This window comes from Melanerpes formicivorus, unplaced genomic scaffold, assembly GCF_026170545.1.
Source record: "Melanerpes formicivorus ecotype bairdi unplaced genomic scaffold, bMelFor1.0.p_v2 SCAF_44, whole genome shotgun sequence".
Taxonomy (NCBI): Eukaryota; Metazoa; Chordata; class Aves; order Piciformes; family Picidae; genus Melanerpes; species Melanerpes formicivorus.
Genome location: NW_027142396.1, coordinates 4,436,183 through 4,460,699, shown reverse-complemented (window position 1 = coordinate 4,460,699; position 24,517 = coordinate 4,436,183).

Genomic DNA, 24,517 nt, shown 5'->3' with positions numbered 1-24,517 from the left:
TATCAAAATGTCAAGCATAACCTGAAAACTTCCTGTCAGCAGTCCCAAAATGTCACAAAGAGAGACATTCACACGGCAATGCAGAACCTTTTCCTTTAGACAGAGTTGTGGTTTGAGTTCAGGCCTGTGAGCAAAAAAAAACAGCATTTTAACACAAGATTTGAGACCAGATACCCTTGGAATGTTAATCTTCTGTATCGTTTCCTCCAGAGCAGTATGAAAATAATAATATTTAGCTGAAAGTGCTGTTACTCAGATCCCTTATCTAGTAGGACAAAATAATTGCAGGGCAAAGTAAGCAAAATTCCATTAAAGAATGTGAATACAACTGCACTTGCCTAAAACAACAATGAATTTAAAGTTATATGGATAAATGCCTTGGATAAGTAAGTAAATAAGTAAAGTTTTATTGTTTTACCCTTATGTGATGCATCGAGACAACTGCAGTTCAAAACACTGACTCTTGTCACAATGAGTATATAAGATAAAGATCAGAGGCATGGGAATATTTTTTTTAACAAACTTTGCCGGTGCTTCTTCATATCTGAATTCCTTACTGAAAATAAATCAAGATTTCTTGACATTTATTTTCTTGAATTATTTCAATAAATAATGCTTATACTCTTTGTTCAGTATGATAACTTGATTCCTTGTGTCATCAAGTCTGATGATGGTACTAAGCTATTTTTCTTGGTCTCATTACTCTTTCATGATATTTTTTCTGTTCCTTGACTGGCTACATGAAACATTAGGAAAACAAAAACCTAAAAACATGCTTATGCATTAATAAATTATATAGACTGAGGTAGTATCAGCTATCAGGCTTATTTACTTACCTTAAATGTCTGCATATTTTGGTTCTTAGCTGAGCTAGACATCTTAGTCATCCTTCTTACTCAGTGAAGAGAAACAGCAGCCTTAATGGACAGTCCCTCTAACATTCTGTAAGTCATACAATCATAGAATTATAGAATACTTTAAGTTGGAAAACATCATAGTATCAGTCAGGGTTGGAAGGGACCACAAGGATCATCTAGTTCCAACCCCCCCTGCCATGGGCAGGGACACCCCACACTAGATCAGGCTGGCCAGTGCTGGCCAGTGCCTCATCCAGCCTGCTCTTAAACACCTCCAGGGACAGGGCCTCAACCACCCCCCTGAACAACCCATTCCAGGGCTTCACCACTGTCAAGGTGAAGGACTTCCTCCTCACATCCAGCCTGAATCTCCCCACCTCCAGCTTCATTCCATTCCATTCATTCCATTCCCCCTAGTCCTATCACATCCTTAAGATCTTTGAGTCCAACCATTAACTTAGTACTACAAAGAACAACAATAAACCATGTCACTAGGCACCCCATCTTTATGAATTTTAAATACCTCTAGGGATCATGAATCAACCACTTCACTGGTCAGTCTGTTCCACTGCTTGATAAACCTCTCAGTGAAGAATTTTTTTCATAATATCCAATCTAAACTTCCCCTGGAGAAATTTGAGGCTTTTCCCTCTTCTCCTATCACTTGTTACTTGAGAGAAGAGAGTGGCACCCACCTCACTACAACCTTCTTTCAAGCAGTTGCAGACAGTAAGAAAGTCTGTCCTGGTCTCTTCTCCCAGGCGACCAGCACCAGAAGAAGAGGACACAGTCTCAAGCTGCACCAGGGGAAGTTTAGGCTCAAGGTGAGGAGAAAGTTCTTCACTGAGAGAGTCATTAGCCATTGGAATAGGCTGCACAGGGAAGTGGTGAAGTCACCATCCCTGGAGGTGTTCAAGAGGGCATTGGACGTGGCACTTGGTGCCATGGTTTAGTCATGAGGTCTGTGGTGACAGGTTGGTCTTGATGATCTTCGAGGTCTCTTCCAACCTTTGTGATTCTGTAATTCTGTGTGATTCTGTGAAACTTCTTTTCTCCAGACTAAACACCAGTTCCCTAAACACTCCTTGTAGGACTTGCTTATCACAGAATTATTGTCTTGTAAAAATTCTCTCCACTGACTAATTGAATATGCAATAAATATATGCATATCCCATTTAGATGCCATGTCTTCTATGTTCTAATTTCTACTCCAGAGCAGCACAAGTGTTTGAGGGTCACATGCCATGTCTTTCCAAGCTCTGAGAAAGTAGTACTATGGCACCTACTTTTGTCTTTGTATGGCTAATTCTGTTGCCTACATCAAACTTAAAGACAAAGCTGATGATTAGGGAAAAGAGAATGCATTTTATTTAAATCTGTATTCACTAAAATGGAGAGAGAAAGCTGCTGAACAGCAGCCCACAAATCGAGCTCAAAATTTATTTAAGAAAACATTTTAAATAAAAACTGCTGAAATACAATATTAATACACATGTAATCCAGATTTTGGTGAAATATAAACTTAGGCAATACTGTGATAAGAAACTGGATTATGATATGAGTTACACACTGTGAAGTTAATTAATGGACCACACTATTCGGCATATCTTTACCTTTTTACATCAGCTCTAAAAAATAATAAATCCCAAGTCCCTGGTGATCAAAAGCTCAGTGATAAATGTTTGTCCCATACTGAAGAATATAAAATGCTTTACAATATCTGCACAATATTTGAGAATAGCACATAGTGATGTTAGGTTTTTTTGACGACGGAGCTTGGAATCAATACGGATGACAAATATGATCTAAGTATTGCTCAGTTTAATTAGGGAACCTCTACAGCTTGTATAGACACACAGACTCATAAAGCATGGTTAGCATAACTTCACTGATTCCCCACAACTATCCACATGCCCTGCTGTTATACATTATTGGTTAAACTACTAATATCACATGAAGTTGTTAATCGATGTGTGCATCCTGTTATTCCAAGATAATTATTTGTGTTTACAGCTCAGTACTTTGTTTTAGTTACATGCTGCTAGCACAGCACTGTTTTGCTGACACTATATCAAGCACTAAGCTTATATAGTCAGATTGCTCATGCTACTTATGATTGCCACAGGATTTGAATAGAACAAGCACGATAGCTCTTTTAAAGTTTATTATCTGTGTCACAGAACTCTAGAAATTGAGAAATACACTTCGCTTCACAGAAAAGCAAGAACAAGTAATGATTACTAAAAGTTTCATTTGAAAAACAGAAATTTAAATCTTAAGGGATGTTATTCAGGAAAATGTATGTATTTTTATATATATATATGTATTCCACATTTCTCATTTTCATATTCCCCGTATTCTTCTGTGTCCTTAATGTATTCCTGTCAATAGATCATTGCAATAAATTGCCTCCCCCAGGTGCTACTTTCCTGCGAAGAAGTGAATAAAGGCATTGTCTTCTTTCATTCTTCTAGACCAAAGAATAAAATTTCTGACCATTGGAACTGTATGTAGAAAGTAGTCATCAGATTACTTTATCTTTTTAATCAACAGTTGGGTTGGACACGATGATCTCGAAGATCTCTTCCAACCTGTTCTATTCTATTCTATTCTATTCTATTCTATTCTATTCTATTCTATTCTATTCTATTCTCTCACTGGGCACTAAAAATTTTAATGCTGCTTGAAATACACAGGAGGAACTGAGAATTAAAGCAGCATGATTTCTAAATTTGCTATGGTCTTATTAACAATTTTAATTATGCAGGAGTATTTGAAGGGAAATCAACCTATGTGTTCTTTAAACTCAGTCCCCACAACGATAAGCAATGAAAGACTCTAGGTTATTATTTCCTCGACAATGCTGGACTGAAGTCATGATGAGGACTAGCTGACAGTGCAGCAGGGACATTTATAATCAGACACATAAAGCCTGTAGGGATAGCTTGGGCACTCAAGCCCCTCCAATATTTGCATTTGGCATTAAACACTTCAAGTGAAGATAACGATTTTGGCTCATTGCCCTTTCCCAATATTTTGAAACAGTCATGCACCCATGGCCATAATAAAGACAAAATTAACTCTACTGCAAATAGAGAGGAAGAGTTGCAATATGAAAAAAAATAAATAAATAAAATAAATAGAAGAGACAAAGAAAAAATAAGACACACAATGGCTATGTTGACACTCTTTTTAAAGGAATATTCTTTCCAACTTTCAGGTTTATCTTCTGCTCAGAGGATAAACAGGTAAATTAATGCTGTCTTTCTGATTGTGCAATAACTCTGATAAGCTGGCAGAAGGCCCTCACTAAACACAAATGTCAAATTCCTCAGTAAGGGCCATAGTAACCACAGCTCTCCATTTTTATGGTTTCTACTAATGAATAAAATTACAATGACTTACAGTAATGAAGATTTCTTTGCTAAGGTTATAATTAGGTAACTTAAAAACAATGAGAAACCACTTTGTCATCGATTTTTTTTTTTCCTCCAATCTCAATGCTGTTAACCACAATACAGGTAGTCTACCATTTTGCAAAAGTTATTAAACAAATTGCTTCACTACTACATAGTCATATTTAATAGAGAATTAAGAAATATTCCTCTAAAAGTAGAAAGGTTGTTGAAAACTACCCTGGATGCTTTACAGACTGAACTTGAGAGGAGGCTGCCGAGGAACACATCATTGTCAAAGCAATTATGTCCTTTCTTACAAAATTTTAATTAATTAGGATATATGAGAAGAGGAATTATTTAACTTACAAGCATGAAACAGACTTCTAGCATCTTTTGTTTGCCTCAGACTGTGCTATCAGCTCTTTTTCGTGGATCTGTCGTCTACCTCACTGTAGAGATTGCACAAAGAAGAGGAGTCCCTGGAAATATAGAAATATTGACCTTTGAAGTAAGAGAAGTGGCTGCACACTTTATATTTATTGCTAGGCATTAATTTCATTATTTCTTGAATAACAGAGTGCAAAACTACTTTTTCCAGTTTTGATTTAATGAGTGCCTACTACTAAAAACTAAGGCAAAGAATTATGAATTCTGTGACAAAACATACCTTTTTATGGTTAAAAGTAAATAAGTAAATACACTAAATAAGTAAAACCATTTAAGTAAATCAATTAAAGGTACAACAAGAAAACTACCTTGACAACTGTGTGACTTTTGCAATTAATTGGTATCAAATTGGAAAAATCAGAGTAATGCTGTCTAAAAGGTAAATCTTATATTCCTGTCTCAGAAAGCAGGGAAGCTGAATGTTTTCTGAACAAAAATTGATGCAAAGACAAATTTTCTCATAGTTCAAAGTCAGTCATTATTACAAAATTGTGACTGTTATCAAAAGTTTAATATGATTTGTTTAATTATTAAACTATTAATTTAATTATTATAAAAGGATATATAATGTAGAAGATGTGAAACCTTAGGATGCAGGCTGTCAGCTTCTAATTATTGTGTCAAAACTTAGTAGTAAAGACTGTACAGCAAGGGAATTTTCGTCTTCCTTTGAAGCAGTGAGTGCAGGTCAGTGCCAGCGATAAAATATTGAAGTGGATGGGTTTCAGATGTAAACTTACATAAGAGCCCACAGATTCCCTAAAACTCACATACAGAACAAACAACTGCTTCTTTCTTGTCTTCATTTCATGCCTTAGTAAGATCTGGGAATATTACTCCAGCTTGTGAAAAATTTTAAATGACAAATATCTGTCAGAGCTGCAAAAATTTCTTAAAGCTTCAATTCTACCCATATGGATTATGAAACCCCTCTGCAATTACACTGTAGTCTGAACAGTAGTTCCTAAATCTACTAACAAAAGCTTTGTAGATTAAGCAGTAAGATTAACTCCCATATTCCCCAGGAATTGCTATTCTTAAGTAAGAGAGGCATGAGGAACAGTTCATTTGTAACAAATGCAAACTGATCCCGACATACAGAAAATGTCATCTGAGAGACAGAAGAATGCCTTTTCCAATACATTTATATGCCACTTGACCATATTTCTGTGATGTTTTAACCAACTCTAGGTAAAATAAGGGGAAAACAAAACAAAGCAAAACAAAAGAAAACACACAATGACATAGCTACAGAAAATAAATGTTTTGAAAAATCAATTAAATATTACTTTCATTTAAAATATCGAGTTCCAAAGGAATTGCTGTCTGCTTTAAAGCCAAAGTCTGATTTCCCTGAATTGCTTTAATAGGAATACACATTTAGAATAGAATAGAATAGAATAGAATAGAATAGAATAGAATAGAATAGAATAGAATAGAATAGAATAGAATAGAATAGAATAAACCAGGTTGGAAGAGACCTTCAAGATCATCATGTCCAACCTATCACCCAACACCACCTAATCAACTAACCCATGTAACCAAGAACCCTGTCAAGTCTCCTCCTGAACACCTCCAGTGACGGCGACTCCACCACCTCCCCAGGCAGCCCATTCCAATGGGCAATCACTCTCTCTGTGTAAAACTTCCTCCTGACCTCCAGCCTGAACTTCCCCTGGCGCAGCCTGAGACTGTGTCCTCTTGTTCTGGTGCTGGCTGCCTGGGAGAAGAGACCAACCTCTGCCTGTTTACAACCCCCCTTCAGGTAGTTGTAGAGAGCAATAAGGTCACCCCTGAGTCTCCTCCTCTCCAGGCTAAGCAGCCCCAGCTCCCTCAGTCTCTCCTCATATGGCTTGTGTTCCAAGCCCCTCACTAACTTCGTTGCCCTTCTCTGGACTCGTTCCAGCAAGTCAACATCCTTCCTAAACTGAGGGGCCCAGAACTGGACACAGTACTCGAGGTGTGGCCTAACCAGTGCAGTGTACAGGGGCAGAATGACCTCCCTGCTCCTGCTGGCCACACTGTTCTTAATGCAGGCCAGGATGCCATTGGCCCTCCTGGCTGCCTGGGCACACTGCAGGCTCATGTTCATCCTACCATCAACCAGTACCCCGAGGTCCCTCTCTGCCTGGCTGCTCTCTAGCCACTCTGTCCCCAGCCTGTAGCACTGCATGGGGTTGTTGTGGCCAATGTGCAGAACCCGGCACTTGGATGCGTTAAATCTCATGCCCTTGGACTCTGCCCATCTGTCCAGCCTGTCAAGGTCTCTCTTTAGTTTACCATTACAGGAACAAAATGCAAATAATTGGTTTCTTTAGTGCTTTTAGCAGAGTATTTCTGAACTGTACAGGAGTATTTTTATAAGTTAAGACTCATTTAGCAAATCATAGATAGCTAGAGTGTAGACATCTGTGTGTAAGTTAGATGTCCAGCTGTCTGTATGAACCATTCCTCTGCACCTACAAACATAGGCAGAAGAAAAACCCTCTCATGTAGGCTACAGAACCTAATTTTGTGTAGTTATTTGTTAGATACCTAGAACAAGGAACAAGCATATGGTTATCACATTGCAAATTGAAATTTAAGACTATTTCTGCAAGTACCTTCTGGCACTGTTCACAGTGGTTACAGCAAAAGTTCATATTGAAGTAATTTGTAATGAGGAAAATTTTGTCTATCTCTTTGGCTTATTCTTTTAGGGTTTTTTGAGTGTTTAAAATGATTTTGAACTGGTAAAATGCCAAAACCCTGTTCCAGTTTGAGGCAGATCCTCCCTTGCCTCCCACCAGGGCAGAAAAAAATTGAGATTCAATCAAATGGATTGTAGGAATGGTGGAAATTTTAAATGGAAAAGCAGTGAATATTTTACAGAGAACCACAAGCACAGTGACAAAAGGAGATCCCAAAGCATACCCAGAAGCATCCCAACACTCCCCTCTCCCCACCCGAGGGTACACCCAAAAACCCCAGGGCTTTCTTCCCCCACTCCACTGTCAGGCTAATCTCAGCTGGCCAGATCCGAGATTGCCCTTCCCCCTTCTCCTCTTGGCATTAGGCCTAGCCAGGCCTGAGAGGCCTTGAGATTAACTCCCTCTCCATTACCAGATAGGAAGCATCTCCCACAGTAGTGGTGAGGGAAGAAAGAGGAAGTGTAAGACCTTGTAGAAGGATTTATAGGGAGCAGGACATTATGGGAATGAAATACAGTATTTCCTGTGTCCACCCACTGGGCTGGACACCTGGGGCACCAAAGGTGTATCTTGTGTGGTAGCAGCACAAAGCACCCAGCCTAGACTACCACAAACCCCTGACTGCTGCAAAACTAAGGTGGAAAAACTTCGTGCTTAAAATTACTCTTGATTTTCTGACCTTAAAACTCTGCATCATGTATTAGTAGAAAATTCTAAGTATGAAGTCATTAGTCATTTTGAAACATGAAGAGTACCAATCAATTCAATTAACATGTGCTGACTTGTTAAGCTTCCATTTTGCTTATATATATTTAAAAAAAAAAAATTGAGTCACACCACTAACTAAGCTGTCAGAATAGAAATATGTGTGATATTATACTTTGTTCCTGTGGTTTCTATTTCACTTTCAAAAGGTAAGGAGTGTCAAATGTATTGGATGGGTCCACTAGCACTGATTGTGCAACCTCATGTTCTATTAGTTTCACAAAATATTAATTAAGACAAGTTACCACAGAAATTATAAGAGAAAAAGCTCAAGTGAGTTAGTTAATCGTATTTACAAATGGCTGTGTCATATAATAGCTCAGATTGGCCTTTGCTTCTTTGCATTTAAGAAGAGTCATCACATTAAACCACTAATCATTAGAGTTTTCAAAATCCTTTTACTGCAGTTTATGACTTTATATTACACACATTTCCTTATAAGCACTTTTCTCAGAAGTCTGTGTGACCTTCTCCTGTCTTAAAATCCCCTTTGGGTATATTGTATATCTTACTTGGAGTTTATGGCAAAGTATAGATGTATCTGCAGGAATACTTTTCTGTATGCTTTTCATTCACTGACTGACTTCACTTGATCAGCTATAAAATAATCAGCTTGGGTTTTGGTTCTCCAACTGAAATACCATGGTCTTCAAAGCCCAAAGCACTCAACACTTCAGATCGATGTTCTCAGAACAAATCTCTTCTCCTCCTCATCCCATCCATTTCCACCTTTCCTCCTCTTTATTCACATTAACATTTTGTTTTCCTCACAAATTATTTAAAGGCTTAGAGGCCTTTAAGGTAGCACATAAAACACACCATTTAAAATTGTCTCCTTGCTGAGGTAGAGAACAGTGATAAAGTTGGTGCTTCACCTGTCAAGAAACATCCTCTCTGTCAACTGGGATTAGTTTAAACTTGTCATGTGTTTCTGCCTTTCATTTTTATTTATGTTGTTAAAAAAAAACAGCTGGTGAGTTTTGTGGGGGTTGTGTTTGGTTGGTTGGTTGGTTTGTTAGTATTTGGTTGGGTTTTTTTCCCATTATTATTAAAAATCGTAGAGTATTATGGTGAAAAATTTATAATAGATACACCCTAACAGCAGCCAAACAGCTGTCATTGAATTGTGAATTTCTCTCCAATCTTCTGAATTTCATTTAATAGTAATTGAAATGGGAATTAGGCCTTGCCTCCTTCCCAGATTGTGGTGTTTGGTTTTGGGTCATTGACAACTTGTCTTTTGCTTGTCCAGGACACCGATTTGGACAATTTTTGTACCACTATATTACTGAGCCTTTAAAATGAATGATAAATCAGAAGAAAAACAAACAAAAAAAATCAAGCAAGTAGAAACCCCCAAATGGTCAACAAATAAACAAAAATGTTTGAAAGCAAAGGGAACAAATTTGCATTATTCAGCTTTATTAAGATGATGGTATTTTTTTAAGGTAAATTTAATACATCAACATGAGGCCATAGTAAAAACATAGATGCCTATTGTAGTTGTGGAAGTTCAAGCCAGGATCATGCTCTGAAATAACAGAATCACAGAATTATTGAGGTTGGAAAAGACCTCTGAGATCATCAAGTCCAGCCTGTGACCTAACACCACAATATCAGCTAAACCATGCCACCAAGTTCCACATCCAATCTTTTCTTAAAGACCACCAGGGACGGAGACTCCACCACCTCCTTGGGCACTCTGTTCCAGTGCCTAATCAGCCTTTCTGTGAGGAAGTGCTTCCCCTGTCTCAAGCTGCTCCAGGGGAGATTTAGGCTGGATGTTAGGAAGAAGTTCTTCACAGAAAGAATGATTGGCCATTGGCATGTGCTGCCCAGGGAGGGTGTGGAGTCACCATCACTGGAGGTGTTTAGGAAGAGACTGGATGGGGTGCTTAGTGCCATAGTTTAGTTGATTGTTGGATGATGTTGGATTATTGATTCTTGGATGGTATTGGATGATAGGTTGTACTTCATGATCTCAAAGGTCTTTTCCAACCTAGTTAATTCTATTCTAATATCTAACCTTAACCTTCCCTGGCACAGCTTCATACCATGCCCTCCTGTCCTGTCACTAGTTGCCTGGGAGAAGAGCCCAACCATCACCTGAGTATAACTTCCTTTTAGGTAGTTGTAGAGAGTGTTAAGGTCCCCTCTAAGACTTCTCTTCTCCAGGCTGAATAACTCCAGCTCTCTCAGCTTTTTCTCATATGACTTTCACTCCAGCCCCCTCACCAGTCTCATCACTCTCCTCTGGACTGACTCCAGCACCTAAATATCCTTCCTGAAGTGAGGGGCCAAGAACTGCACACAGTATTCAAGGTGAGGCCTCACTAGTGCTGAATACAGGGGCAGAATTACATTCCTAGTCCTGCTGGCCTCACTATTCCTGATACAGGCCAAATGAATAAGGATTTTGGAAAAGTCCCATATTTTGTAGCTTTTCTGTGCATATTTCAGTAACAGATGAATGGTTCAGCATGCTGAGGATGAGCATCTGGAACCAGAAGCCAGGGTCTTTCTTTTGTGTATGGCTCTCTTCAGTACCTGGCGAAAGGGAAAGAAAAGTCCTTCCAGAAAAGTTCAAAAGGAGCAGCTTTCAGATGCTGTGTAATCTCTGTCCATCAGGAGTCAGAGAATATTTAATATCTACATAATGCAAGCAAAAAATAAATGTAATGGATTCATACACATTTTATAGATGTGACACATCACTTGACTCGCTAAAACTCTTTATTCTCTGTAGGTTAGGCCTGGTAATAACTTCTGGAGATCATTAGGTAGGCCTAGGTTAAGTGAAAGAAATTTTGCCAAAACCTCATGTGCAAGGCAGTATTCATCTGGACATGGAGGGCAGAGAGAAACATTACCTGCTTTTCCTACTTTGCAATAGTTGTGCAGTTATTCTGTTTCCTTCTGTGATTTCTACCACATACAGTCAAAAACAAATAAGTGTGCTACATCTTAAGAATATGTCTTTATATGTTTATTTACACCTATTATTATTTGACACAAATAGGGTTACCCAGAATAACCAGGAAAACATTATAAGGTTATTTAAGCAATTGTGTAAATAGTGATGGTGTTTTAACTCAGGTAAATGCATCTAAAAGGAAAACAAAACAAAACAAACCAGCAACAACAACAAAGCAACCCACGATGATCTTGAAGGTCTCTTCCAACCTGGTCTATTCTATTCTATTCTATTCTATTCTATTCTATTCTATTCTATTCTATTCTATTCTATTCTATTCTATTCTAACCCACAAACCATAAATAAAAACAAATTCAAGACATGAAATAAAATCCATTAATATTTTTGGGGGGTGTGTGGGAGTGGTTATGCCATCTCTAGAGGTCTCTGAATAAGAACATTGAAAGGCAGAATTTTATACTTCCCTGAATCATTCTGTTGGCTGATTGATTTATTTATTTTAATTTCCTTAAATAAATTTCTTTAGTTTATTCTTATATTGACAAACATCATAATTAGCACAAAGAGCATAATTACAGGATATTTTAAGTGCTTGCAGACAAGGATGTCCACAGACATAGAATCATAGAATCAACAAGGTTGGAAAAGACCTCAAAGATCATCAAGTCCAACTTGTCACCCAACACCTTGTGACTACTAAACCATGGCACCAACTGCCACGTCCAATCCCCTCTTGTGTACCTCCAGGGACGGTGACTCCACCACCTCCCTGGGCAGCACACTCCAATGACTAACAACTCTCTCTGTGAAGAACTTTCTCCTCACACTGACCCTAAATTTCCCATAGTGCAGTTTGAGACTGTTTCCTCTTGTTCTGGTGCTGGTTGCCTGGGAGAAGAGACCAACCCCCTCCTGGCTACAACCTCCCTTCAGGTAGTCGTAGAGACCAATGAGGTCTCCCCTGAGCCTCCTCTTCTCCACCTGAAACATTCCCAGCTCCCTCTGCCTCTCCTCATAGGGCTTGTGCTCAAGGCCTCTTACCAGCCTCGTTGCCCTTCTCTGGACATGTTCAATGTCCTTCTTAAACTGAGGGGCCCAGAACTGGAAACAGGACACAAGGTGTGGCCTAACCAGCGCTGAATACAGGGGCAGAAGGACTTCCCTGCTCCTGCTGGCCACACTATTGATGCAGGCCAGGATGCCACTGGCCTTCTTGGCCACCTGGGCACACTGCTGGTTCATGTTTAGGTGGCTGTCAATCAGCACCCCTAGGTCCCTTTCTGTTTGGCAGCTCTCCAGCCACTCCAACCCCAGCCTGGTAGTGCTGCATGGGGTGGCTGTGGCCAAAGTGGAGTACCCGGCACTTGGATTTGTTGAATGCCATCATGTTTGACTTTGCCCATCTGTCCAGCTGATCAAGGTCCCTCTGGACATCTAGCAATGTCCTGTGAAAAATATTCTTATTATCAGTATTCTGATTTTTTTTTTAAAATCCTTTTTAATCTATTTGCTTTCATCTATTTAATATAGAACTCATCATAAAATCTTTTCTCTTTAAATTCTTTTTCAAAGTATAGTAGTAACAATACCTGAAATACCCATCTTTATTCGTAGACTTCTTAAAGCTGAAAAACACAAAGGTGTTCAGCAGTCATAACCTATAACAAGAAGATGGTACTTGTTCATTACAACTACCTATAAAGTTAACTAGAACAATACTGGTTGGCTGGGGTTTTTTACTTTTATTTTTTTAACCTTTTCTTTTACCTGCAGATTTCCATGTGCAGATGGAAAAAAAAAATAGTCTTATAGTTAAGCTGTGAGATCTGAGGACTAAGGTAAATGTCTGCCAAAGTACATGAGAGAACACACACAGCTCTCTTTCAGTTGGCTCAACCACCTACTGTGCCAGTGACTTAAAGTTAAGGAAAAAAGGAAACATACCAGAACAAGACAACGTTAGTCTACAAAGGGAAAGAGTTTCTTTCTCACTGAAGTACTGAAAGGAGCAACTTTGAAAAGTCATAAATATAGACTGGAACACTTGTAGTCACTCCTGATCTCCAGGAAGGCAACAGTCATATTATTATTGCAAAATCATCACACAAAAAAACCTGAGTTCTGTAACATTTCTGTAGAGCAGATGGTCTTTTTCTTTTCTCTTTTCTTTTCTTTTCTTTTTTCTTTTCTTTTCTTTTCTTTTCTTTTCTTTTCTCTTTTCTTTTCTTTTCTTTTCTTTTCTTTTCTTTTCTTTTCTTTTCTTTTCTTTTCTTTTCTTTTCTTTTCTTTTCTTTTCTTTTCTTTTCTTTTCTTTTCTTTTCTTTTCTTTTCTTTTCTTTTCTTTTCTTTTCTTTTCGGATACCCTGTTATTCTAAAGGCCACCACCTTTGATTAAATGCAATATTCTATTTCTGAATACCAGTAAGCAGATCAATTCTCCTAATTCAGCTGGCAATCTTACAGAAAGCAGGTATAGGAAGATAGTTATAATGTTACTGCATGCATTAAAAGAGTTTCTGGCTACAGTATGAGAGGAACCAAGCAATAATTTCAGCCACTTCACAGTCCAGGAGAAGTGTTAGCATTCTGTCAGTTCACCCCATTACTTTCTTTCAAGACATTAGCCATTCTACAAACATCCATTTATTATCATAAAAGACTTTATATAATCTGAACAGCTCAGTTATTCTCAGGCATATGGCACAAATTCTACTTAATCTATTTACTCATATGGCTCCTAATTTCCATGCTGTTGCAAATACTTTACATTTTTCTCCAGTAAGTCATCATACCACTGACTCCTAACTAACATATACTGCTTCTTGGTTTACAACTGTACCTGTAGCTGAAGTAGCAAAAGTGGTAGTTTAGTCTCTGTATCACACTGGAAGCTTTGAAAATATGAAATAATTTTTTTTTCAACTTAGATGCATGCATAAAACCTACTTACTCTCACTCCTTTGGGTTAGAAATATGACTCAAAGGTAGGAGAACTGTAAGATTCCAAGTGGAATTTAGCTGGAGAATAAACAAAGCAACAATGCCAACTCTACCTTTTTGTCCCCAAATAAATGGCAAACACTTCTGTATTTACCTTGAATTGCAGGGTTGATCAGTAAACTGATTCACTAACAGTGCTTAAGAGAAACGTCTGTGTGTCCACCGCTAGTGATGTATGAATTCACAGATCATGTTTCCATGTAATCTATGAGAGAGGAAATCAAAGTTTCAATTTATTCATGTTAGTAGTGTAGCAGGTATAAAATCCTTAATTACCTTCTGCTACTTGCTACTTACATTGAGTTGCTTTTCTTGTACTGCAAAACACCATCTTCAGTTGTAAATCAGACTTTCATCATACCCAGCAAGGAGGACAGGTACACTAAGATATTTAATACTCCATGAATTTCTCTATTAGATTTCCTGAAACTAATTAAAGGATTAAAATTATATCTTCAAGCTATATGGCCTAAAACATTTATATCCTGCACCTTGTCTTCTCAAAAATTAGGAAGTGACTGTATAAGGGACAGATGATGGGAAGTGGGAAAGAACAGGTATGTACATGTAATGTATGTAGAGAAGGAAAGAAAGCAAAACTCCAGTGTTTTAACTATCACTTGATTGGATTGGATACGCTACTTTAGCAATACTTTTTCAACTCTGAAATGTGACCTTTTTTCGTAAGAGTCATGAGTGAGTCTAAACTGAAATCTAATCAAAGGAAATTCCTTAGGCCCAGAAAACATCAAGTCTATATTATGGAGGTACAACATCAGCACATTCAGGGATTTTTAGCAGGAACCAGCAATTTGTCAGCACTGGAAAAAGGTGATCTGAGGGCTGGGTGTCAAGAAGGAGGGGGCAGGCTCTTCTCTGCTGCATCCTGTGAATAGGACAGAGGGTAATGGCTATAAACTACAGCACAGGAGGTTCTGTCTCAACATGAGGAGAAACTTCTTCACTGTGAGGGTCACAGAGCACTGGAATGTGCTCCCCAGACTGTTTGTGTAGTCTCCTCTCTGGAGACTTTCAAGACCCATTTGAATGGATTCCTGTGTGACCTGTAATAGATTCTATGGTCTTGCTCTGCCAGGATCTTTGGAGCTCCCTTCCAACCCCTAACATCCTGTGCAATTTCTGAGTGAAGTCAACTACTAAAGAAACATGAACAGTTAAAAGGAACACAAATTACATTAATTCTGGCAGTCAAAATGTGAGAATCTGTAAGTTCCATCAAGAGTGATGGTTGGAAAACTTGAATTATGCCCTTCATGCAAAGAATAAAACTGTGACAGGAAAGATAGAATTTCAAACATTTACTTGAAGTCAGGCAGCACACTGTTCCTCTGAAAGCAACAGAATTTCTTAGATGGCTTTATCAGGTAAAAGCAGGAAAATTTTTGTGCTACAGTGAAAGTAAGGGACTTGGATAAGAGTAATTCATGAACTCCAAGGGAAAAAGCGAAGCATAAGAATGTGGCCTGTATTCTCATATACTGCACTTGAATGTCTTATTTGTTGATCTCATTATAATTTTGCTATCATTTTTCTTACCCAGAAAATCAATTGCAAATCTAGTAGAAATTTAACTCATTTAAATTACCTTGGAAAAGTTTCATTTCAAAGATACAGCATTTTCTGTTAAAAAAGATGCCTTTTGTAAACAAAACAAAGCAGAACAAACCCAACCAATCAAGCAAAAATAAATACAAACATAGCTTTATTACTTTCTATACATAGCTCTATTACTTTCTATAGCTATATAATACCAACTCTTCTTTATACTCTCCAAGATTTTTTTTTCAAAACAATGGCCATAGTCCCATTCTGTCACTTACTTGATAATAAAACAAGAATAATTGAAAAACATAAAAAGGTTTATCTTAGTTTCCTCAGTCATTCTGACTGTGTCCTCTGTAGAAAAAAAAGCAAGCGTGAGATTGCACAGATATGTACATAAGAACACAGGAAAAATATTCTTATTACCCAGATACCTTTGAATCAGGAACGTATAATTCTCTCTTCCCTTATTCCTGACATTCTTTTGTGTCTTTATTTCTTCTACATGAACCCTTGAACTACAAATGTTACTTTAAAATGGCAGTAACTACACACAAAATCTGAACCTTTGAGTTGCTTAGGTTCGTGATTGGACTTTTACTTAACTTCCTGGTCACTGCTAGAGCTGTGACTCAGCATCCAGAGAAATATCTGGGGGAGGGGGAAGTGAACTATGCACATTCTTCAGCAGAATTTGAGTTTTTGCCTCTGGCATTCAGGTTGGAATGTCCCTTCTGATTATGGTCTGCTGTAAAACTCCTGAGGATGTGGCTGTACGTTTCAAAAAGGCAAAGAAAGTGAATGTTACTTCAGATTATTTCTACACTTCCCCACTTTCTGAGTTAAATGTATTCTAGAATAATGAAGTAGCTGAGTTAAACATCTCATTTTAATTGTTTTAATTATTTTTACACTAATTCTATTTGCCTAGGTAGCACATAGAACATAAAATGTCATTAAAAAAAAAAAAAAACAAAACAACAAGAACTGTTAACTTCCACAACTATAAAAATCCTTAAAAATACCCCAAACCCCACAAACTTGTATGGATGAAATTTCTTCATTTTTGTAAGGCATTTAAGCAAGTTTTGTTTCTCTAGAGGCTGAAGGCCTTAATGACCTGGGATGACTTTTGCTTTCCTAGTTAACATTTCCTCATAGTGCTAGTATGCAGTAATAGGCCCATGTTTCCAGTAGTAGAAGCAATATAATTTTCTTGTTTATTGACATATCTTTATTATTATGTCAGGCAATCAAGCAAAGGTAGAGATATTTCATGTTTCATCTACAATTCTGTTAAAAGAATAGACACTGCTTGCTTCTTACATTTTTCAGTTTAGAACAAATATACCACTTTCACCATCTTACCAGCACTTAAGTCCTGTGTTCGGTTCTGGGCCCCTCAGTTTAGGAAAGATGTTGAGTTGCTGGAACATGTCCAAAGAAGGGCAACAAAGCTGGTGAGGGGTCTCAAGCACAAGCCCTATGAGGAGAGGCTGAGGGAGCTGAGGTTGCTTAGCCTGGAGAAGAGGAGGTTCAGAAGAGACCTTATTGCTCTCTACAACTACCTGAAGGGATGTTGTAGCCAGGTGGGGGTTGGTCTCTTCTCCCAGGTAACCAGCACCAGAACAAGAGGACACAGTCTCAAGCTGCACCAGGGGAGGATTAGGCTGGATGTTAGGATGAAGTTCTTCATAGAAAGAGTGATTGGCCGTTAGAGTGGGCTGCCTGGGGAGGTGGTGGAGTCACCATCACTGGAAGTGTTTAGGAATAGAATAGACTAGACTAGACTAGACTAGACTAGACTAGACTAGAATAGAATAGAATAGAATAGACCAGGTTGGAAGAGACCTTCAAGATCTTTGTGTCCAACCTATCATCCAACACCACCTGATCAACTAAACCATGCAACCAAACACCCTATCAAGTCTCCTCCTGAACACCTCCAGTGATAGTTTAGTTGATTAGGAAGAGACTGGATGGGACACTTGGTGCCATGGTTAAGTTGATTAGATAGTGTTGGATGATAGGTTGGACTCAATGATCTCAAAGGTCTTTCCCAACATGGTTAATTCTATTCTATTCTATTCTATTCTATTCTAGTCTAGTCTAGTCTAGTCTAGTCTAGTCTAGTCTAATCTAGTCTATCTACACTCCCGTATATATTCTTCCATAAGTATTAGAATTCAAAGCTGCCTTGTAATGCATTTTTTTTTGGAAAAAAAGATGTCACTTGAAATAAAATGTTGCCACTAAATTTTAAAAAAATTCTGTAGCTCAGTTTCCAGAAAACAAAATCTTGAAAATCTAGGACTAGCCTTTGGAGATTGTGAGATATATATTAATTTATATTAACATCTTTTCCCAGTGTTGAAGAAGACTTAAAGCATGCAGAACAACCCCATATCCAAAGTAGATTTAATCTAACTTTTAAAATTATTTTTGGAGGCATCTTAATATACTTGGAATACGGAAATCTCACCGCCGTTTTAGAAGTGTGTCAAACTTAAGCTACCGTTGATTTTTAAGACATCTAACAGATGTTCTATCCTTTGGTCTCGTAGGAACAAAATGGTCCTGTTTTACAGGTAAATGACACTCCTGCCTTCCTATAGATAACACAGTGTGCACAGGGGAGGATATATTATATGTCGCTGTAACTGTTCTCATCATGAAGAACATGTGGTTGTGTTTTCCAAGAATTCTTGTACCAAGAGGGAGCCTAAGGGAACTATGTGGGCGCAGAGCTAAATGACCTGCAGGTAAAAAATGCTGTTACATAGATATTACTTTTCTGTGTGCAGTGAAAATGAACCACCGACAAACATGGCCTTTTGTTGTTTGGATAGTTGCTGTTATATTTATTTTTTTTTCCAGTGGAAACCAGTCATTGAAACATAAACAAATCACTGACTACTATTCAGCATATTGGATGTCAACAAAATGCCTGCAGAATTTACTTTAGCCAAAAACACAGTAATCCTTCTGTCTTGCAAAAGAAAACTCCTGCAATCACATAGTAGTAATTTAATATTTCCCATTAAAACTGTTTGTGAACACTTCTTATCTCATAAAGACAGAATGCAAATATGAAGCTGATCCCACTATTTTTTAAGCAAAATCACTTTAAATTCAATGGGAGTTTAGCGTGAGAAAAGACTGCAAGCTTGGACCAAAGGTAATGATGTTCATAATGTTCAGTGATCTAAACAGTGAAGCTGTTCAAGATTTTGTTTCAAGTGGAGTAAACATACAGCATGCTCAGCAGACAGAAACCTGTGTTTTCACTATAAATACCTGCAAGGCAGGCCACAGTTAACCTTGCAGATTAAACAGAAAGATGGAGCTACAGGAGAGTAGTTGATCCATTCTGTCAAAATGCCAGATGGCTGTAACTCTGCTTTTGTATATTAAAAATTGCCCCAAGGCTCTTTTTCACTTTTATTTTCTTCTCTCCTTTGCTGGACAAATGCACTTTCCCACTCCTTCTCAAAAGGAAATAAACAGAGAAAAAGGCTTTTATGGTAAGATTGATATAAAGATTTTTGGAGATTCATTTTAACATGAAGAAAAAATATGTAAAAATTATTTCTCTTAGCAATTTCCCTTAGTAAATCCAGTTTTTCATTTACTTTGCTACTGATTCTCCTAGTATGTGATCCTATATGTGGACTGGAAACTAGGAGGAGAGCGATTGGTAAACAACCACATACTTAGTGTGCATATCATGTCATTTTTTAAAGCAAAATAAGATGTTAATCGTAGAATCAATAAGGTTGGAAAAGACCTCAGAGATCATCAAGTCCAACCTGTCACCCAACACCTCATGACTACTAAACCATGGCTTCAAGTGCCACGTCCAATCCCTTTTTGAACACCTCCAGGGATGGTGACTCCACCACCTCCCTGAGTAGCACATTTCAATGGCCAACAACTCTTTCTGTGAGGAACTTTCTCCTCACCTCAAGCCTAAACCTCCCCTGGCACAGCATGAGACTGTGTCTTCTTGTTCTGTTGGTGGTTGCCTGGGAGAAGAGACCAACCCCCACCTGGCTATAACCTCTCTTCAGGTAGTTGTAGACAGCAATAAGGTCAGCAATAATACTTTCCCTATTAGCTGCTAAAATATACTTCCAAGAGAGTTCATGAAAAAGTTTATAAATGCTGTGTTCAACAACTTTAATGAACTTATATTCCTTCAGTTTATGTAACCAATTTTCCCCTCAAATTTAATTTTGACCTCCAGCACCTGGCAATATAAAATCAGATATTTTCCCATAATTTGTTTGGCATAGTCAAGTGTCTGTGAGAAATGAGCTTAACACTGACTATTTTATTTTTTCATATATAAAGGTTTCCCAGCTGGAGCCAATTTCTGTAAACCAGAAAAAGTGATGAAAATGTAAGCCTGCTATGCAATATCTTACACCTCAATGGTACCTAGTATTTAGGCTTTGAGCTACTGAATGGTTCAATAGACCACTTTACAAGGCCACAAAACATGTGAAAACATTTAGATTTTTAATGAATGACATCAACTTTTGGAACAATTTTGTGAAGCTCTGTTCCAGATTTCCATTGCATTGACATGTCTGTTTTTATTTATAAGGCTGTCCCTGTTTCAAGTTAAGCGGCATTCAATTTTATTTTAACAAAATGATAATACTTATTTTATTTATGCATTTTTTTTCATAAGCATGAGAAATCACACTTTTCTATTTATTTATTCAAAACTATCCGAGCACTGGGGACATTTCTCATGGGATTGCACTTCCCATCTAAAAATCTAAATAAAAAGTCTGTTGAGAGATGGCTATACTCCTGAGAATTCTGTCTCAATATTTTCACTAAGTAGAGCTGGCTAACTTGGCATGAAGTATTGAAGTTCTGAGATTATTATTCTTGCTGGTATTGTGACCTAAAATTAATATTAGCACCTTTATTTCTTTATTTATTTGTGTATTTATTTAATTACAGTTGAAAAGTAGACAACTATGTCTGATTTATCAAATAATTTAAAATGTATCTTCTTAAAAAAAAAAGCATATTTTAAATATTTTACAAAGCTAACAGTGCTCTTACTGATGCAAAGTTTGTATTCCAATCATGCTTTTACATAGAATGTAAGCAGACTCAGATGCATTGCATTGGAGCATGTGACACTATAGCAAAACACTTTATTTTGCAAAATATATGCAAGTAGCACTTATTAAAGAAATAATAGAAGAATACATAAATTCAGTTCTGATTTAAGTGATTATAAATGATCATTTTAAATGTAGTTTGGAATTAATTTTGACTTCATAGACTAGATACCCCTTCAAGTAATATTTTTTTGAGAACAAAATTGTATAGCAAATATGCTCATAAGTTAAAAACGTGGTATCTCTGTCTTTATGAAAGAATGATTGCACTGTCCTATTTCATTCATCTGAGGATAGAATAGAATAGAATAGAAAGAATAGAATAGACCAGTTTGAAAGAGACCTTTGAGATCATCAAGTCCAAACTATCATCCAACATGATCTAATCAACTAAACCATGGTACCAAGCACCCCATCCACCCTCCTCCTAAACACCTCCAGTGATGGTGATTCCACCGCCTCCCTGGGCAGCACATTCCAATGGCAAATCACTCTTTCCATGAAGAACTTTTGCCTAACATCCAGCCTAAACCTCCCCTGGAGCAGCTTGAAACTGTGTCCTCTTGTTCTGGGGCTAGTTGCCTGGGAGAAGAGACCAACCCCCACCTGGCTACAACCTCCCTTCAGGGAGTTGTAGAGTGCAATAAGGTCTCCTCTGAGCCTCCTCTTCTCCAGGCTAAGCAACCCCAGGTCCCTCAGCCTCTCCTCAGAGAGCTTGTGCTCCAAACCCCTCCCCAGCTTTGTTGCCCTTCTCTGGACATGTTCCAGCAACTCAACATCTTTCCTAAACTGAAGGGTCCAGAACTGGACACAGGACTCAAGGTGTGGCCTAACCAGTGCTGAGTACAGGGTCAGAAGGACTTCCCTGCTCCTACTAGCCACACTGTTCCTGATGCCGGCCAGGATGCCATTGGCCTTCTTGGCCACCTGGGCACACTGCTGGCTCATGTTCAGCTTACTATCAACCAGTACCCTTAGGTCCCTCTCTGCCAGGCTTCTCTCCAGCCACTCTGACCCCAGCCTGTTACACTGCATGGGGTTGTTGTGGCCAATGTGTAGAACCTGGCACTTCAATGTGTTAAGTCTCATGCTCTTGGACTCTGTCCATATGTCCAGCCTGTCAATTTCCCTCTGCAGAGCTCTCCTACCCTCTAACAAATCAACACCTGCCCCCAGCTTGTAAGGAAACTCACTGATGAGGGACTCAATCCCCTCAGCCAGGTCATGAAACCATGAAAGAATGAGATCTCTAATAATAATTATTATACTTTTCAACCAATGGGTATCATATATGACAGAGAAATTTATTTTTTATTCAGTTTCCTAACATAATGCCAGATGATGTTAGTATATTAGCTGATTACCAGCTCATACGCCTTCTTGGTCTAGATCTATGGATTTGTGTATCTCATCTTGTCATAAGTCTGTGACTGTTTGAGGCTATACCTTTAAGAAGAGGGACATTGTGACTGAATGTTTTGTAGACAAAGAACAGGTTTAAACTAATTTCATTGGTGGATTGGTAGAAAGAAACTTTAAACTCTGAGTTCAGCAGAGACTAGTCACAGTCTTGCACTTTTTCCCCCTCCTTTCACAGCTTACAGCTTCTGGGCTTTCAGCCAGACTGACCTTGGACAGATAAGGCCTCTACTAACATATTCTGCTTTAGTTAACAATTGCTCTTTTTCTCTCTTTCTAACCCTCTTTGGGGAAAAAGGGGAGAAAAAGGGGATACCGGGGGGGGGGGGGGGGGGGGGAACCCTCCTCAGCAGAGGAGGGAATTTCGTTCCTGTGTTACTTTGTTGTATATTTGTGTGTATATATTGTAAATACAGTAAATTGTGTACATATATATATCCTGCAGCTCCGCTTGTAAATACAGCACATTTCCTTTGCTAATCCGGCTGTGGTTTTCTTTCTCTTCTTTTTCCCCTTCACTCACAGGGCTGGGGAGAAGGCTGAGGCCTTCCCCTCAACCCTCGACAGGTCTTTTGAGAAAAACTCATCAACCTGCATACACACTGTTTTACAAGACAAGCAATTCTATATAATTTATTATTATTGTTATTATGTTTTCCAATTTATGTGTACTATTGTTGTGGAAAGCTCAAAATCATATTTTATTACCTAATATACTTTTTTTAACTATAAATATTTAAGTTTTACATATGTTTTTTCCACAGAAGGTAATGCTTCCTTATTAGAATCTTAACTTTTACTCTGCAAACAGTTCTAGAAACATATATCAGCAATGTACTTTTCCTGTTACTCAGTCTAGCAGGAACCTTCTTGGGTAATGTTTTGATTTTGTTGGGGGTTTTAACTTTTGTTCGTTTGGGTTTTTTTTGTTGTTTGTTTGCATGTGGTTGTTTTTTTTGTTTTGGATTGGTTTTGGTTTGTTTTTTTAGAATAAACCTTTATTTAGAATAAACTAAACCAGGTTGGAAGAGACCTTCAAGATCATCGTGTCCAACCCATCAACCAATCCAACCCACCCAAACAGCTAACCCATGGCACCAAGCACCCCATCAAGTCTCCTCCTGAAAACCTACAATGACGGCGACTCCACCACCTCCCTGGGCAGCCCAGTCCAATGGCAAATCACTCTTTCTGTATAGAACTTCTTCCTAACATCCAACCTGAACCTCCCCTTGTGCAGCCTGAGACTGTGTCCTCTTGTTCTGGTACTGGCTGCCTGGGAGAAGAGACCATCATCCGCCTGTCTACAGCCACCCTTCAGGGAGTTGTAGAGAGTGATAAGGTCACCCCTGAGTCTCCTCTTCTCCAGGCTGAGCAACCCCAGCTCCCTCAGCCTCTCCTCATAGGGCTTGTGTTCCAAACCCCTCACCAACTTTGTTGCTCTTCTCTGGACTTGTTCCAGCAAGTCAACATCCTTCCTAAACTGAGGGGCCCAGAACTGGACGCAGTACTCGAGGTGTGGCCTCAAGTCCTTAAACATTTCGTGGGTTGCCTCTCCTCTCTTCCAAAGGTGATACACCCTCTTTTTTTCCCTTAGTTCCATTAAAAGTTCATTAACCATCCAGGCTGGCCGTCTGCCCCGGCGGCTCATCTTCCGGCACATTTTTTTCTGTTTTAGTTCTGTTGGTTGGTTTGATGGAGAGATTACTTAAAGTGACAAAAAATACTCTGGTTGGAGCTTCAGTTCATTCTCACTTGGATGGAGTTAGCACCTCTTCTGTTCTCCATGACCTTTCAAAAATGATGGAGAGTGACTTGGTAATAACCTTACTCAGCTCTTTCAGTACTCACGGGTGTATTCCATCAGGCCCCATGGATTTATGGGTCTCCAGCTTGCCTAGATGATCTCTAAGCCAATCCTTCTTGACTAAGTGAAGGTCTTCTTTTCTTCAGATTTTCTCTCCTTCTTTCTCCCTTACCTCCAGGCAGGGTCTGTAATTTCTGATCACAAAGAAGGCATCCAATAGCTCCAACTTCTCTATATCCTCTGTCACCCAGAAGTATCACCCATCTTGTTCAGCAGTGAGCCCACATCTTTCCTAGTTTTCCTTTTAATGTACTTGAAAAAATCCTTCTTGTTGTGTTTCACATCTTTTGCCAAATCTAATTACAACTGGGCCTTAGCTTTCATCATTGCATCATTATATACTCTGGCAACATTCCTAGATTTCTCCCATGTGGCCAGTCCCTTCCCCAGATTTTTCCTTTATGTTTGACCACTGCACTACTCATCTCTATT